This window comes from Sus scrofa, chromosome 15 (assembly GCF_054392235.1).
Source record: "Sus scrofa isolate SSC_HxYL_T2T_F1_AM1 chromosome 15, Sscrofa_HxYL_maternal_Yorkshire_Landrace_v2.0, whole genome shotgun sequence".
Lineage (NCBI taxonomy): Eukaryota > Metazoa > Chordata > Mammalia > Artiodactyla > Suidae > Sus > Sus scrofa.
In genome coordinates this window covers 137933871-137952000 of record NC_139397.1, presented here as the reverse complement: position 1 = coordinate 137952000, position 18130 = coordinate 137933871, and the positions used below count along the sequence as shown (strand labels likewise).

General features: G+C 38.4%; 1 pseudogene; it reads right to left on the bottom strand.

Annotated features, from left to right (window-relative positions):
- The window catches only part of LOC146396154 (olfactory receptor 10AG1-like), a 30685-nt pseudogene extending 13595 nt beyond the window's left edge, over positions 1-17090 (bottom strand).
- Between the last annotated feature and the right edge of the window lie 1040 nt (positions 17091-18130).

Sequence of the window (18130 nt, the reverse complement as noted above, 5' to 3'; positions counted from 1 at the left end):
ACCACAGCCACAGCAACACAGGATCCAAGCTGCATCTACGACCTACACCAAAGCTCACGACAATGCTGGATCCTTAACCCACTGAGTGAGGCCAGGGATCGATCCGATTACTACTCAGATTCGTTTCTGCTGCGTCATAATAACTCCCCCAAAATGTAGTTTTTAAATAGTGTGCATATCACAATCACTTGTAAAACTTTTTTAAAAATAAAATAACTACCCTCTTCCCCAAACCAAGATAACGATTCAGTGAGGTGGAGTAGGCATGATTATCTGAATTTTAGAGAGTTCCTGAGGGAGCCCAAGATGGTTCTGAACCTTTAGTGGGAGCAGTGGTCTTCAGGGTGGGGCTCTTGCCTTAGTGTCAACATCACCTGAGACCGTTAGAAGTGCACATTCTTAGTTCACACTTCAGACCTAGACCTGGGAAACTCTCTTTTGGGACCAGTGATCAATCACCTCCAGGTGATTCTGCTTGGAAAATACTAATGGGGGCGGGAGGGGGACAGCAGGAATGAAACTGACTACCCTTCAGTCATTACTTCACTGAACTTGTCTTTGCTGAATTTTCAGAGTTGTGATAGATTTCAGGTTGATTTCAATAAGCCTGAGATTATTCCCAGGAAAAGAAGAAAAGTATCTTTCTATTTTATCAATTAAATCCAGAGCCAATGGTCGTAGAAATCAACTGAGCTTGGATCAAAATTACATCGTGTCTACAAGGACCTGCATCTACATGGAAGGCCACCTGGGGTGGTCTCATACAAGGTCAGTTTAGCTACACTGCAGCCATGTATCCAAGAACCCTGTTCCTTGTGTGTATGTATCAGTGAGGTGGAGTAGGCATGATTAGGGTTAGGACAGGCCACAAGAAAAATGTGTAGAAGGTTGGGAAGGTAGATGTGAATGAAGCAGCAGTGATCACTCTTTGAAGGTCAGTGTCAGGTGTCAGGTGCTGTTGAAGCCTGCAAAGGCCATGTTGTGGCCATGTTGTGGCATGTCGTTGGTCTGCCTTCCTGGCAGAGGCTAACACCACTCCTTATAGATGTTCTGCCTTCCTGAATCTCCTCCTTCATCTTCTCCAGGCTGGACCCAGTGAAGATCCTGACATCTTCCATAGCCAACCACCTCCTTGGGGTTAAGGATGTGGGTCCCAGTTAGTCCCTACTTCCCTTTGCTTCTTACACACATTTATTGCCCACCCTGCTGACCTGTGGTGATCTAAGCCACATCCCCCAACCCTGAATCAATGCACAGGCAACTGCCATTCATACAATTCTAGACCAGCCTCCTTGGCAGGTGTTGATTAACTTTCGTCTTTGATCCTTCAACTGCCCTCCATTCAGACTTGGACTTACCACTTAAAATCACTGAACTTTTACACAGAAGTGTATGCTGCGTGTGTATTTATTTATATGAGTGTGTTTTCTTGCACAGCAGGTCTATATGACTCTAAGCAAAGGGTTTTGTATCCTACAAAAAGTTGCAATGAGATTAACTGTATAAACAGCCCCTCAAGACAGAAAATGTTCTAAGCTAAAGAAGGGAGAAAGAGCAGGTTGTATCTTAGTCTTATTGGTGGAACTATTAATAATAACTGAGCCATGGTGGGTGTCTGCTTTGTGTCAGGCCTTGAGATAAATGCTTTTTACCAGTCATCATTCAATCCTGACAACCCTATAGGATCGGTACCCTCATTTCCTCCACTGCACATACCAGGAAACTGAGGGTCAGGAAGGTTCCATTGCAGACCAACCACTATGTAGTTTAGGGATAATTTTGTGACGCCTCTTCCCGATCAGATGGGAAGAAAGATCTGCCTCATTCAGTAAACCCCATTCCTTCAATTCCATGTTCATTATTCAATTAAACATGTCACGATTTACCCATCCTTCAATAATTTTCTTTTCTTGTTGTGAAAGTAAAATATTTATTGAAGGGAAATTGGGCAATTCAGATAAGTGCAAAGAAGTGAATAAAATCACCCAGAATCCCATCAATTAGGTAATTTCTTTAAAAATGACTTTCTACTGCTTCTACTTCCTACAAAAATAAAATCCATTTTTATAGGTTTTCTCATTTTAAATACATGTCTGTTCCTATTAAACATAAGATGATTTCAATTTCAGTTTTATGTAAGAGGGGACTCTTTGGTGTGAATAGAATTGTCTAATATTTGAAATGCATCTATTTGGTTAATAGTTAACATGCCAAGAAAAGTATGTAAGACAATAAAAAAAATGATGTGGTGGAAGTTGCCTTCAGTGGTCTCTGATCAGTTTTTACTTGCTTTCTGAGAACATCTTTTACACTCTTTTATTGAGATGCCACAAAGTCACTGGGGCTGAGATTTATTGTGGTTAATATGCCCTTCAGTAATGCTACATTTTAGTAGGAAAAGCTTATAAGGTTCCCTCTGACATAAAATCCCCATGGGTTCCTGAGATCCCCCATCATAAATGGCTCCTTTATTGGAGAAACTAATCAGCAGGTCAGTGAATAGCAACAAGGAAGATGAAAAAATTTTTTTGCACCTCTTTGTGTTTCCAAGTGATATAAAGATGAGTAGGTTCCAAAAGTATAGATCATGTTTCATTGAGAATTTCCACCTCTTATTCTGTAATCTTGCAAATGATAAACTCAGCAGTGTCATGGTGGCACTGTGCAATTATCTAAGAGGAAAGTGAGAGTCGTCCTGCTGTGTGAGTAGCAGTCTCCGGGTCAATGAATTAGATGAGTGCAGATGCCTTCACATGAGCGATTCAGGTCTGTACCAGGCTATCTCATGGTATTAGACTCCAAGAAACTAAAAAAATGAAAGGAGATCAGGAGAAGAAATAAAAAGAAGGCAAATTTAAAGAAAACATAAAGATGACTCCACTTATATGAGGTATCTTAAAGCTGTCAAACTCATAGACGAAGAGTACAAGGATGTTTGCCAGGAGCTGGGAGGAGGGGAAAATGGAGAATTGTTCCGAGGGCATAAAGTTAGAATTTTGCAAGATGACTAGGTCCTAGAAATCTGCTGCAGAGACCTTAGTTAACTAGCGTGCACTTAAAAACTTGTTAGGAGGGGAGATGTCCTGCCAACTGTTCTTAACACACACACACACACACACACACACACACACAAAAGGGAACACAAAGAATCTTTTGGAGGTAACAGGTATGTTTTTTACCTTATTTGTAGCAATGGTATCACAGGTGTATGCATATATTCAAATTCCTCAAAATATATTAACCATGTACAACTTTAGTTATGTTGAGTATACCTCAATAAAGTGGAAAAAAAGCCAAAAAATACCTACTTCTCTCCTCTACACCCAAAGACAAGACCCATGTTAAACTCATGTTGGTTTGGCCAACGTGATTTCCTGAGGCCCCTTCCCTCACTATTGCTTTGATTCTTACCCTAGTGAGTATCTCTCTACTCAGCTTTTTTGGGTCCGATTGTCTATAGTCTGAAAATGGGATGTTGTACAGTTTACATATTATGTCCTCATAGATTTGGATTTAATGATGCCAATAGAGACACATATTTTTTTTTCCCTAGGCATTTAGCTTTTAGTTCATGTAAGCTTCCTGCTTATGGGAACTTCACCTTTGGTTGTGATAGCTGATGCTGTAATAGGGAATGAATTTAGAGAACCTAATGTATGTGAAATCCTTATCAAGCATAATTTCTCCTTAAAAAAGAACTCTTTATTAAAACAAACGAAACCCTTAAAGAACATAATCAAAGACCACAAAGTATGATTCAAAGGAGGATGAAAAGCTGGGTACATTGGCCCACCTGCCCTCTGGGAGGCCTCCGTGCCACTTGGGATCCAGTTGAAATTGCTTCAATCAATTGCCCAGCCCCGGAAATCTGAACCCCTGTACTTGCTCTGCGTATATACATTTCCCACGTCCTCTGCCTCTAGGATTCTGCTTTCCTTTTGAGCCATTTTTCTTCCTCATTATATCTTTTTCAAAGTGAAATATAGATCCACTACTGGTTTCTAGAACAATAACAAAATCACTTGCAAAGTTGTTGTGTTTAATAAATTTTATCAAACATTGAGGGGTACCAGAAAGATATTATATGTTCAGCCCATAAACTTTGCTCCTTGCTCCATTCTCTTCTTCTCTTTCCTCCCTTCTCTTCTCCTTCGAGATGCTCACTCTATTTTATAGAGCAATTTTGGTGCCTTTTCTGAAACCGGAACACAGATACCAATGCTTTACACAGGGCAGGAAATGAAAGGTGGGGACGGGGAGATTCACTTCCTACCTTGTGCTCCAACCAATGTGTGTTTCCAAGTAAGTCAGTTTTCTCTCAAAGTTAATTTTTAAATTAAAGTCCACTTTATAGTTTATAAAATGCTTAGTTCTTAAGTATATAGCTTGATGATTTTTGACAGATTTACCTGAATGCTACTTGAATAACCATCCCATTGTTATTCATCATTTATCAAAAGTTCTTCCTTTTTATTTTTAAGCAGAATTGCCTGGTATTGATATGTATTCTGCAATTGATGGACATTTGAGTTGTTTCCAGGTTTCCATTTTTAAAAGTTTTTTATTAATTTATTTTTAAGGCTGCACCTGCGGCATATGGAAGTCCCAGGCCAGGGTTTGAATTGGAGCTGCAGGTGGCAGCCTATACCACAGCAACAGCAATGCCAAATCTGAACAGCATCTGTGACCTACACTGCAGCTTGTGGCAATGCTAGATCCTTAACCCACTGAGCAAGGCCAGGGATCAAACTCACATCCTCATGGATACTCATTGGGATGGTAATCCACTGAGCCACAAAAAGAGCTCTGAGGTTTCCTCTATTTTGAAAAGGCTGACCTGAACATTCTTGAACAATTCTTTCAAAGACATGGGATTTTATTTATCTTGGATAAATACCTAGGAGCGCAATTGCTGGGCTATAGGGCCGATGTATGTTTAACTGGATAGGAAACTGCCAAACAGGTTTTAAAACTGGATTTAGCATTTTAGGTTCCCATCAGCAGTCTAAGAGAGGACTAACTGTGCTGTATCCTCATCAGCACTTGGCATTGTCAGTTTTTAAAATTTGGGTCATTCTAGTGGATGTGTAGTCCTGTAGCTCTGTAGTTTGAGGAGAAGTTTTCATGCCAGCTATCAAGGTAGTTACATTTCCTCTACCTGTTACAAAACCAGACTTCAAATGTTATTAATCACCGTTTAGTATTATTTCCCAGTTTCATAAGCCAGTATTACCCTGAAATATTTTTATCTGAATTTTTTTAGTGTTTTCCTTAATGGTTCTGGAATTACTAGTTAGCTTTGAGACAAGAGCCCCACCTACAATTTTCCCTGTAGCCATTTTTTTTCTGATAATGACATTAAATTTATTAAATAAATTAATTTTTAAGGCATGGCATATAGAAAGCATTCAATAAATGGCAGATACTTTATTTCTAAAGCTGTTTTTTAAATTTTTTTATTTTTTAGCCTTTTTTAAAAATTAGCATATAGTTAATTTACAATGTTGTATTAGTTTCAGGAGTACAATAAAGTGATTCCATTTTATATATATATATCTATATGTATAGATATATATACACATTTTTTGCTGTATTTTTCATTATAGGTTATTACAAGATACTAAATGCAATTCCCTGTGCTATACAGTAGATCCTTATCATTTCTCTATTTTATATTTATATATACAATATTATATATATTAATCCCAAACTCCTGATTTATCTCTCCACCTACCCCATAGCCAAATTCTCTACTTCCTATTAAAAAAGTTTTTTAGAAAATCATTCTCTTTTAGAGATTTTTTTACTAAAATAATTACAAATGAAATGGTATGACAAATGAGACTTGCTTCAAAATAATGTAGAGTAGCATAACATTGTAGGGTGGTTGGTTACAGATAAACAAAATTGGACATGAATTCCTAATTGTGGAGTATGAGTTTGGGTACATGGGGATTCTATTTTTATGTATATTTGAAATTTTTCTTCATGAAAAATTAAAATACGCTTTTCTATTTTGGTTATTTATGCACCACATTATTTTACCAATTTATTTTTCTTTTATGGCCCTCCTGCTGCAAATGGGGTTTCCAAGACAGGGATCAGATATACGCCGCATTTGCAACCTAGGTCACAATTCTAGCGATGCCAGATCCTTAACCCACTGCACCAGGCCAGGGATTGAATCTGCATCCTGGCACAGCAGACACACTGCCGATCCCATTGCACCAGAGCAGGAACTCCTCACCAATGACTGTTAATGGCTAATGAGTGTACAGTAACATTGGAAATGGAAGCAGATACAAATCCTGGATCACAAATGAAATAGCAGGGCCTGAAGCAGAACTGAGTAGACAGTTGTGGCTAGACGTGGCAGTAAGATGCAACTATGGAAAATAAGTTATGTCACAAAGCAAGATGACAAGAAAATACCCTCAAAGGGACACAGGCGAACAGTTTTTGCATGCTCTCTATGGCTGGCAGATAGAGGTAGAGCTTCCCTTGGAACTGGAGTTAGGGCCCCAGAAGAGGCTGGGATTGGGGGAAGGAGGATGGAGGTGGGGTGGTAGAATCAGAATATACATGTGCCAGGCTTAGAGTCCTACACTCTTAAAAGAGTGATGTGAAAACTGGCCCCATCTTCCTGGTGATAAAGCTCAGAGGCAAGAATGATCAGTTTTGCATCTCACATAAGGGAAAAATATGTCTAGTCTCCAGGGAAAGCACAGTTTTTCCTAACACACAGGTCTGAAAATACATAGGTATACATATATACATATACAAACACATATAGACAAACCTACACAATATGTGTGTATTAATATATACATATATGTAAATATATGCATATATACACACGTACATAACATTTTTAATTAATTTATTCTTTAATTTTTAAACATGGGAATTGCCCTCAGGAATGCTGAGAGCTGGTTTAGGCACAGCAGGAAAACATTTTGAGCCTTCCAGCAAGGGCAGATAGAGGGAAAAAAAAGAAATGTTTTAAACCCCAAACTTTCTACAGTATTTGCATTGCTAAGAAATATCATTGGGCTTGGCCTCCTTCAGTCCTCGGGTCCAATGTGTCCCAGCCTCCTGGCTACCCACTCAGGAACAACTGCCTTCCAGTGGTTGAGAAGGATAAGCCTTTTTTTCCCTTCCCCTGATGCTTTCTGCAACTCTCTGTTCTTATATTCCCCCAATCCATGAAAACACAAAAGAATAAAAATAGTCGATAATTTCCTAGCTTGCTAAAAGCAAAGTCCTCTCACTTTCTGTTTAATTGCTCAGATCTCCCTTTCCTAGTAGGAATTTACTTGCCTGGTGGCCTGTAATGATTAATTTGAATGAACAGAGAATTCAGATCTCCCTGGGAGTATAGAAACCCTCTAGTCTAATTCCTTCACTTTACAGAGGAGGAAATTGAGGCCAAGCCAGGTTAAGGGATCTTGTCCAAAGCCCCCAGCCAATCATGGCCAAACCCTGACATAAATCCAGTCTCCTGGGACTTGGTCTCATATTTGTTCCAGGAAAGAGGCAACCGGTCCCTTGGCACGTTTGTGGGTTCCCTGCAAATTTTACCCCCTGACCCTGCCTGCCACATGGATGCTCTTCTTTAAATCGGCCACATTCTTTTTCATGAACTCTTTCAACTGAATAGCTTGAAAAGCTGATTACAGAAATGATTTTAGCTCAATCTTGGTGCAGAACAAGCAGGGAAAGGTCGGGAACAGTTGTCCCACCTTTCTCCTCTCTTATGCCAGAGGTCAATTCCTCCACACGACACATGCCTTGAAATACTATCTGTTCCCCTTTTAAAAATAACGTAACTACCAAATACTGAACAGTGACCCTTACAGCACGGGGTCCCATCGCAGCACTCCCAGGATGCTGCCCTCTTCCTGACACTAGCTGGGAGAGGAGCGTGTCCAGCAGGGGGCAGCTTCGCTCACTATGCTGTGTGGGAGCTGGTGGAGTTCAGAAGGCCTGCAACAGACTAGGAGGGTGGAGGGGCTCTCAGACTGAGCTTGGTGTTCATGCAGATTTCCAGGGCCCCACTCTAGACTTTCAACAGAGGTGAGAAGGTGGGGGTAGAGGTGTGGGGAGTGGACCTTGCATTTGTGTTTTCAGCAGGCATGGGAGAAGACTCCAAGGCAAGGGACCCCATTCTACACTTAGAGCAGAGTTTCTCCTTATCATCCCCCTGTACAGCATTTTTAGACATTTTATCCTCTAATCGCCCCCATCTGTGAAATTTTAACACTGTCTATCTGTATATCTGATATACTGTTACCTGTTGATACACAATGACCATTCTAAAGGTCACAAACCATTTTAATATTTAAGAATTTTTGGTTCCTTCCAAAGACTCATTTTTGCACCCTTAGCGCAATATCGCCCCCATCAAGAGTACAGGCTTTAGACCAAGGAACAATGGGCATCGATAAAAACAAATGTGTGTCTTGCCCTTGAAGGAATTGTGTTCGGGTCTGGGTTGCAATTCCTGGATGTGTGAATGTGGCTTCAGTGTCTGACCTACAGAAATAGAAATGATGATGCTACTTTCTTCACATGACATAGCAAGAGCCTGGGCTTAGCCTTTCTATATCAGGTGGTCTGAATCAACCATCCAAAGAGTTCCACTTAACTCCACAGGAGTTAAAGAGAGGGAGGCACAGAGCGGTTTAAACAAACAAACAAACAAAAAACAACAACAAAAAAAACTTGCCCAAGGCTACACAGTTAGAAACTGAGGAATGGTAGAGCTGGAATTAAATGATCTGAATCCAGGCTCTGATTTTTACCACTTTAAACCTTCTCTTAATGCCTTTGCAGCTGTGGTGAGGCCTCATTTTTGTGTAAGAATGTGAGAATGTGTACAAAAGAAAATTCACAGACTCACAAAAACATAGCGCTGGGTTTTATCACTTTTGTTGACATAGTTTTTTTATGATTTCCGGGGAAAGGGTCAATGCAAATATTAGAAGTAAAAATAACAGTCCATTCTTATTTACTCGAATGGAGAACTCTACTGAAGATTTGTTTCTGAAATACTATTCTTGTCCTTTGATAAAGGAAATATATGGAATTGATCCCTTACAGAAGAATGACTTTTTCTCCATAGAAAATTCTCACCCTAGATGTTGAAAACATTTATATGAAATCACACATCTTGAGGTATAAATACCAATGAAGTGCTGAGTAACACAGGGAATCTCAATAAGTTTCAGTTGACACTTTGTATGTGGCGATGTAATATCTTGGCTTTTGATCGTTTGGGAGGTAAGTCAAAGGCCCAAAGTGTTAGTTAGTTTGCCGTGTCATAAATCTGAATCACATGAATTTACTAAATATCCTTGGGGACAACAGACCTAGCTCATGGCTAATTGCCAAACACTTCAGCTCAAGAACAATGAGGTTAACAACAACAGGTCATAATGGAATTCTCATCCTGGGACAGACATGGAGCTATCTTTTGTGTTCTTGATTTCATTCAATCCTCAAAATAACCCTCTGCTTACTATCACTGGTTTTTTTTTTTTCTGTTTTATGGAAAAAAATAACTGAGGACTAGGAAAGTCAAATTGTCTAAGGACAAGCTACTAGTGAGTGTTAAGGCTAACTAAAAGTAACTCAGATCTGCCTGAACTGCAAGGTCATGCTACAGCTTGTGGTCCTCTATGCACTGTTACATACTAGCTAGTGATAAAAATAATGTGTTTATTTAGAATAAAAATTAAATTTACTAGTGGGTGTATTTGGAACAGTGTTTCAATAATTCAACACACATTGATTGATCGACTTTGTGCGAGACATTGTGAAAGGCCTAGAGGATGAAGCAGAGACAAAATAGACACATTCTCTATCCTCATAGGATTTATATTTGGGAACCAGGGATTAGCATTAAAACAAATAATTACAGAAATAACTTGGGAAATGCAAGTACTAGCAAGGAAGAGTAGATGGTGCTAGAAGGTTATATTGCAGGTACTAGTTTCAATTGAGAAGTGGTCATCCTGGGAGAGAGAAATGTTTACCACACACTGAAAGGGTAATTACTTTGTGAGGTAAGGATATGTGTAGAACACAGGAGAGACTTAATGGAAATGTGACTCAGGAGAAAGTCCTAAAGTCATGGGGACCGTCCTACACTTGCAAAGATAGGGATTCAATGTGCCCTCCTAAACAAACACTCACAAAAAAACCATGTGTCTACCATATGTAATTATGTACATGCTGGTCTATAAAGAACAACTGATTGACTCCATGAAAGACTAATAAAGGACAGGAATTTAGCTCCTTGGAGCACCTTTGCACCTGCAGTGAAGGAGTCAAATTAAATACACTTTGAAACAAATGAAAAAAAAATTAGCAAAGTACCAAACTCCAACAGTTTTAAATGTAAGAATAAGTTAATATTTATTCAAGCTGCCCAAAGCTTCTGCCTTTCAATTATTGCAAGCAAAATAGCAAAATGATGTGTGGCTGTCATTTAAAATATTCTTCCTTAGAACTATCAAGTGTGCCCTTCTACCCTACTTCCTTTGCCTCTCTAGGTGATCAGTGCAATAGATATTTGTGTATCTTTTCAGAGTTTCTAGGTACATACATGCAGCTATGACTATGTAGTTTTATTCTTGATCATTTGTATAAAAAAGATATCTTACTATACAAATTGTTCTTCACATTGCTTTTTTAGCTGTTATCTATCTATCTAGGAGATTAATTTCATTCTTTACCCTTTTTATCCTTTTTCAAGCTACATAGTAGTCCATTATATGAATCTACCATAATTTATTGTATCAGTAATCTCTTGATAAACACTAACATTGTTTCAGTTCTTTACCAACCACAACCATTTAACAATGAATGACCTTGAAAATACCTCTTACTTACGCATGAGAATATCTATGGTATAAACTCTAGAAGGCTCACACACTGACTCCTTTTTCTAGTTATGGCCAAATATTCCTGTTTCTGTTGCCCCACAACTTTCCAACTAAGCATGCGTTATACTTTTAGATTTTTGTCACTGTGATATGTGAAAAAAATGGTATCCCATGTAGTTTTACTTTGATTTTTTTTTTTATCTTTAGTGAATTCAGTGTTTATTTTGATATGTTTAAGGACCATTTATATTTTTCTACCAGGTCATATACTATTCTTTTTTTTTTTTTTTTTTTTTTGTCTTTTCTAGGGCTGCACCCCTGGCATATGAAGGTTCCCAGGCTAGGAGGTTCCCAAGCTGTAGCTGCCAGCTTATGCCAGAGGCACAGCAACGTGGGATCCGAGCAGCATCTGCGACCTATACCACAGCTTATGGCAACACCAGATCTCCAACCCACTCAGCTAGGCCAGGGATCGAACCTGCAACCTCATGGTTACTAGTCAGGTTTGTTAACAACTGAGCCATAATGGGAACTCCTACTATTCCATTTTGAATTAAATCACTGCTTTTTTCCTAATCAATATTTTGTTTTGTAATATATGCAAAATTGACTATATATCTGTATACATGTATATTATATATATATATATTTAATACTGTAATAATTGTAAGCAACTGGGATAATTTGCCTGAGCAAACTTGATTAAAATAACTCAAACTCAAAACAAGTGCATTATGGAAATGAAGATAAACAATTCTTCAACTTGACATAAAATTCTTTCCAAGTTTTTAAATCAATTTGAACCATGCCTCTTGTGGTCATGGGCTTTTTAAAGCACCGTTTGAAGAGAGGAAAACATATTAAACACATTACATTTTTAAAAAAAACAAAAACTAGAAAAAGAAAGAGAGACACTTTTTCACTCAGTCTCTATCATATGGCTTCGGAATAACAATTGATCTTTTAAGTTCAATCTGTGACCTACTCAAAGAAGGATTTATTAAAAAATGATATTAAGTGCAAATAGTATTAAGTGAGTGACTGATCCCTCAGGGGGTGATGAATCTATTTAATTATCTAAATCTGCTTATTTATTTTCTTGAACTCAATCTAACCAGGATTACAGATTCTTAAAGTAAGTGCACAATACAAGCCAGTATTTGTCTTCATTTAGTATGTGATAAGCGTACAAGCAGGTCTGTTCTTCCTTTTTACTGGCACGACCACTCTCTCGGTGATGTATAAGACTTCGTTACTGGTCGAGATTCTCAAGCTATTAAAGGGCAGATCTAGCACTCTTGGAAAGCGTTATTACCATCCATCTCATAACAGAGTCTTTGGCCACTTTGACTCTAACAGGAATCTCACACAAGTGCTCTCAGTCTAATGTGAAAGCCCCAACTAATGGATAGATGACTGTGGGAATGTTTGGTTAATTCCAATTCTTTGCTATGGACATTGCACCAGAATAATATTAGGTCACATGGCTTTCTTATCAGATTGGTCAATTGATCAATGGATATTCCATCTCAAATCTTGATGCTTGTATCTTTTAATTTTTTCCTTTTCAGATGTATTATTGAATAGGTTCTCAGGCTGTGGAAATTCTAGAGACAGTTATTTTTAAAAATTGCTACTACATCTGCCCTTTGCCACTCTTTAGGCTTCTCACCAGCCAGCCATGAATTCTCAGAGATAATGAGCTCTGGTCTTGTGCATTCAATTCCCTAAGTGCCCATGACATATCATCAAGGCTTATAGAGACATAGCTACATCCAATTTACTTATGGAATTTCCCTATTTTATGGTGGCTTTTGATTCTCCAATGATCAGTGCCTCTTATTTTAGATAATATGTGACTCTCTTTATTAAAAAAAAAAAACTGTGCATTAAAAAAAAGTCTCCTAAATTATTGAGAATATTTTGTCTCTTCAATGTCATTGATTAGGGATGTTTAAAATACATAAACTATGCAGTCATAAATATACTCTGATAGGCAATACAAAGATAATAGAGGACATGAAAGAGTTCAGTTGAAATCAGTCAGCTCATTAGCATGTGCTGATGATAATGTCTATTTTGATGAAGAAATCTCAGGTATTGAAAGCATAATGACCACCAGGGAGAAGTAGTCTGCCCTCTCCCCACTCCCTGCACTCCTTTCCTTTCCTTTCCTTTCTATTTCACACCCTACACACAAAGAGAGCCCACTGCTCTTTCATGTTGCAGAGGCCACTGTAATTTTTCTTGACACAGCAATTACTTTTTAATCTGGTTAGCACAGACTGTAATGGAACCAAGTTGTAAAACATCCCTTCTTGTTTACCCTTTTATTTTGCTTTTAATTTATTGCCTTGATTTCAATCCCTTTTATAAACTCATTAAAGCTCAATTAGTCAATCACTAATCAATCCTATTTTATTTTGATAGTATGGGGAGTAGGGAGTATAGTTACACAGTATGTCTCTATTTCAATAAATTTTGTGATAAAGAGCAGATTATTCTAGGCTTTATTGTTCTATGGAAAGGGGAAAGTCTATGCAAATAAAGGGAAAATCTCAAGAGGAGAGGTAAAATCATAACTTGGTGTTATAGCAGGTAGGAAATGGGTGGTACATGCAGCATTTAAAACATACACCAACTTCATGAATTTAAATCGATTAGTGAAGATAAATGAAGAACTGTCACTCTCTTACTAGCTGGGTTATCTTTTATAAAACTAAATCTCAGAGCCCAAACTTTCTATCACATTTTGATAGAAGTTTACCGTTTTAAAAATGTTTCTACACACGTCTTCATTTGTGTTTTTCTCAATATGACTCTTAGGATAGGTAGAAGAAGGCATTACTTTTTTCTTCTCTTAGGTGAGGACATTAAGGCTCAGAAGAGATGCAAGAAATTTGCTGAATATCTTACAGTTTTCAAATGGAAGATCCAAAAAAACCCTATATTTTGGTGCCTTGCTATATTCTACTCCATGCCATTCTGAGAGTGAAGTTCCCAAGGCTTTAATCTATGTGTAGCTCTTTTATGTATTCATGGTGGCTCCCATGATTGCTAAATGAGCTTTTCCTATTAGATTGGACTGGATGAAATCACACTGGGATTCTCTGACCATTTTGGTTCTTGGCAATGGTGTATTAGTAAATCATTCTCAAAAAGAAAAGACAAAAATGAAAAACTGCTTTGGATCATTTTTTGACGCCCGAGGTGTAAGTACTGTCACCATGACTGATTTGAAGCTTAACAAAAAGGTCACTGAACTTAGACTTGGGAAGAAATGTACACGAGTGCTTCCCCTAAGCCAGTACAAGCCAGCCAAGCACAACAGCACAGCACTTCACTCTCACAAATAAGGCACATAACTATGAGTTCTCTGAGGGCACAGATGCAATATTTCAAAAGATGTACTGTGTATATATAAAGCAAATTTGATCATTCAGCAAATATTTTCAGAATATCTACAACATATAAGGCTCTGTGTTGAATTCTGTGATGGTATCAAGGGCAGGATCTGGTCTGCCTTCAAGAATTGTATAATCTAGGAGTTCCCATTGTGGCTTAGTGGTTAATGTACCTGACTAGTATCCATGAGGATGCAGGTTCAATCCCTGGCCTCGCTCAGTGGGTTAACGATCCGGCATTGCTGTGAGCTGTGGTGTAGGTTGCGCTCGGATCCCTAGTTGCTGTGGCTGTGGTGTAGGCTGGCAGCTGCAGCTCCAATTCAACCCCTCACCTGGGAACTTCAATATGCCACAGGTACAGTCCTAAAAAAGAAAAAAAAAAAAAGCATAATCTAATGAATCTAATGAAGGTAAGAAACATATATACAATCAATAATAATTCAGAAGTCTATCATGAACTATAACAGTGGTGCATTGGAATAGGGTGTGAGTACATTGTTAATAAGAGAACTGGTGAAGAGAGAAGCCAGAGAAAAGTTGCAGTTGTACTGAGCAACAAAGTTGTGACAGCAGAGAGTTTCCTCCATTGAAATACAAATGAAAGCAAAGGATAAGTTCTAAACATCCACAGTCGGTGAAAGAATAAATGCAAGATTAAACAAAATGATGGGTGAGGAAATTAGCCTCAAGAAACCATCTCAGAACAGTGTTTCTCAAAGTATGGCCTGACAGCACTAGTATTGAATCACCTAGGGAATTTTTTCGAAGTATGTAAGTCTCAGGAGCCCATCTTGGGCCTACTTTCAGAATCTCTCCAGTTCACGATGCACAGTAAAGTTTGAGGACCACCATGTATCACCAATGAAACATTTCAAAAGAATTCAAGTTAAAAAATGTTAGTTTGGAGACAAAAGATTCTGCAAGCAGCCTGGTATCTGGGTAGGTGGAAGAACACACTGGAATATGGAGACCAAGTTGAATTTGGGCGATGGATGATGAGGGTTGAAACTAGCGTGGAGGGCAGGAAAATGGAAAGGATCCAGATTGAAAAATATATATCAGGCCCAGAGTTCTCAACCTTGAGTCCCTAGACATTTAGAGGGTAACTACATGGGACCTGGGAGGTCTGTGTATCCTAAAAATGACCTATAAAATTTTGTACACCTGAGTGCATTATTCTATGGAAAATGTTCATAGTTTCACAAATTCTCAAAAGAATCTATAAACCACCATAAGCTGGGAAACTATTGTTTTAAAGGGAGAACTGGAAGTTAACTCTGTGGGTACAGTAAGTTAAGAATCTGACTGCAGCAGCCCAGGAAATTCCATGTGCCACAGATGCGGCCATTTAAAAAAAATAAGGAAAATCTGGCTATGATAGAGAATTGATTAACTAGGTTGGAGAATGAGGGGAGGAGTCTAAGGACTTAGAAAAATAAAATAAAATAAAAAATCCAATAGTTCTTGCCGTGAAATTGGTTGGGAAATTGATTATATTATTAGTCAACGTAAGGACAGTGAGAAGAGGAGTTTTTGGAAAATAAAACAAGTTATGCTTTTTCCAGAACCCACTTAAGATAGTTGTACTTATCATTATAAAAGTGTCCCTGGGGAGTTCCCATTGTGGTGCAGTGGTTAACGAATCTGACTAGGAACCATGAGGTCGTGGGTTCGATCCCTGCCCTTGTTCAGTGGGTTAAGGATCCGGCGTTGCCGTGAGCTGTGGTGTAGGTTGCAGACGCAGCTCGGATCCCGCGTTGCTGTGGCTCTGGCATAGGCCAGGGGCTGCAGCTCCGATTCGACCCCTAGCCTGGGAACCTCCATATTTCGCAGGAGCGGCCCAAAGAAATAGCAAAAAAGACAAAAAAAAAAAAAGTGTCCCTGGGAAATGCTATAAAATTGGGTTATGATGATCACTGTACAACTATAAATGTAATAAATTCATTGAGTAATATATAAAAAAATAAAACCACAGGTGATTCCACCTGGCAGCCAAGTTTGAGAAGCAAAAAAAAAAAAATTATATATATATATAATTTATATATATATATATATAAAAGACTTTAGTTTGCCCTGTTTTTGATGACAACTTCAGAATGGTGGAGATAATTCTAGTATAGAACCCAGGAATTAACATAAAAGGAAGGGTGACAAATAATTCACCAAGTATATAGACCACCATCTCATTGAAAAAGATATCTCCACAAGCCAGCTTCAATAATGGGGAATATCACAGAAGTGATCGATTCGGTCAGAACCACAAAAAGGCAGAGAGAAAATCTGGCATGTATTTCCTATTTGAACTGGAACCCCACTGATCCAGGAAGCAACCACCAGCTGGACACAGACCTTGGGGTTCATGACTAGAGGGTAGTGTGGAGGTTTACAAATGGCCACATAGTGGTCCTAGGACATCACAGCCAGGAGGAAACATTCTGTGCCTCCCAGCATAAGGAAGAAACACACTGGTGTAGCACTGGTAAAAACAGAAGTAGTTCCTTTCTGGGTCCAAAGGTCCATGAGCATCCTGGGAAGAGTTACAGATGCATAACAGATTTCTAGGAAGGAAAAAATACATGGGTATCTGAAGAGTGGCATCTACTTTTGTTGCTAGAATAATCATGCTATTCCCCAATAGGATAATCAAATAGATGACTAAGACAACTGCAAAAAGAAAAGAGTGAAATTGGGGAATATCAGCAAAGCCCAAGAGAACAAATGCAATCATTATAGTAAGATTTGTTTCTGTAATTTTCAAATTATTTTCTCTCTGTGGATTTACATTTCTTGACTGCATTTTGTTCTTTTATAATTGGATATAGACATGGGCTTTGGCACAGTAAATTCTTAGTTACTTTGTCACACTTGTCTTCTGTGATTCTGGGAGATTTGATGTGAAACCAGGAGCTATAAACTCATCTGCAGAAAAAAAAAATCAATTCAATAAGTAAATTGCTTTAAAAAAAAAAAAAAATGTCCCTGAGAGTTCCCGTCGTGGCTCAGTGGAAAAAAAAATCTGACTAGTATCCATGAGGATGCAGGTTCGATCCCTGGCCTCACTCAGTGGGTTAGGAATCTAGTGTTGCTGTAAGCTGTGGTGTAAGTTGCAGACCCAGCTCGGATCCCTCATTGCTGTGGCCATGGTGTAGGCCAGCAGCTGTAGCTCTGATTCAACCCCCAGTCTGGGAAACTCCATATGCCGCAGGCGCAGCCCTAAAAAGACAAAAAAAAAAAAAAAAAAAAAAAAAAAAAATCCCTCAGGCTCATAGAGAGGTCATAGGGCACAATGACAAATTAATTTTTTCAGTGATAAATGTTTATTGGGTGTTCTTTTACAAGTTCTTTGCACTTCTCTGCCTACTCTGCCTGCCAGACGTAAAGATTGTGCTCAGAGATGTCAAACAATTTGGAAGCGTCACCGAGCTGATAAGATATACATTTGGAATTTGAATGCAGCAACACAGAACAGATGCTGACCCAGAAGTGGAAGATGCAGATGTTTGCCAGCTTCAGAGTAAACTCCAAATCCATAGCTGTATATGGCATTCTATAGATTCCTCAAACTGATTTTGAGGAGAAAATCGTCCCCCTCCCCAAAATGTTATGTAAATATTTTTCCTGCTTTATATGTGACTTGGAGGTCACATTTAATTGAGAAGTGAAAAGCAGTTCCATTTTTAGTTACCACAGAAAGATATTAAAAATTTCTATAACTAATATACAAAAAAAATTAATTCTCACAACAATCAAGTAATTATTACTATTCTAATTTTACAGAAAAATCAAGATTCAAACTGTTAAGTGACTTTACTAAGATGACTAAACTGATAAATGGCA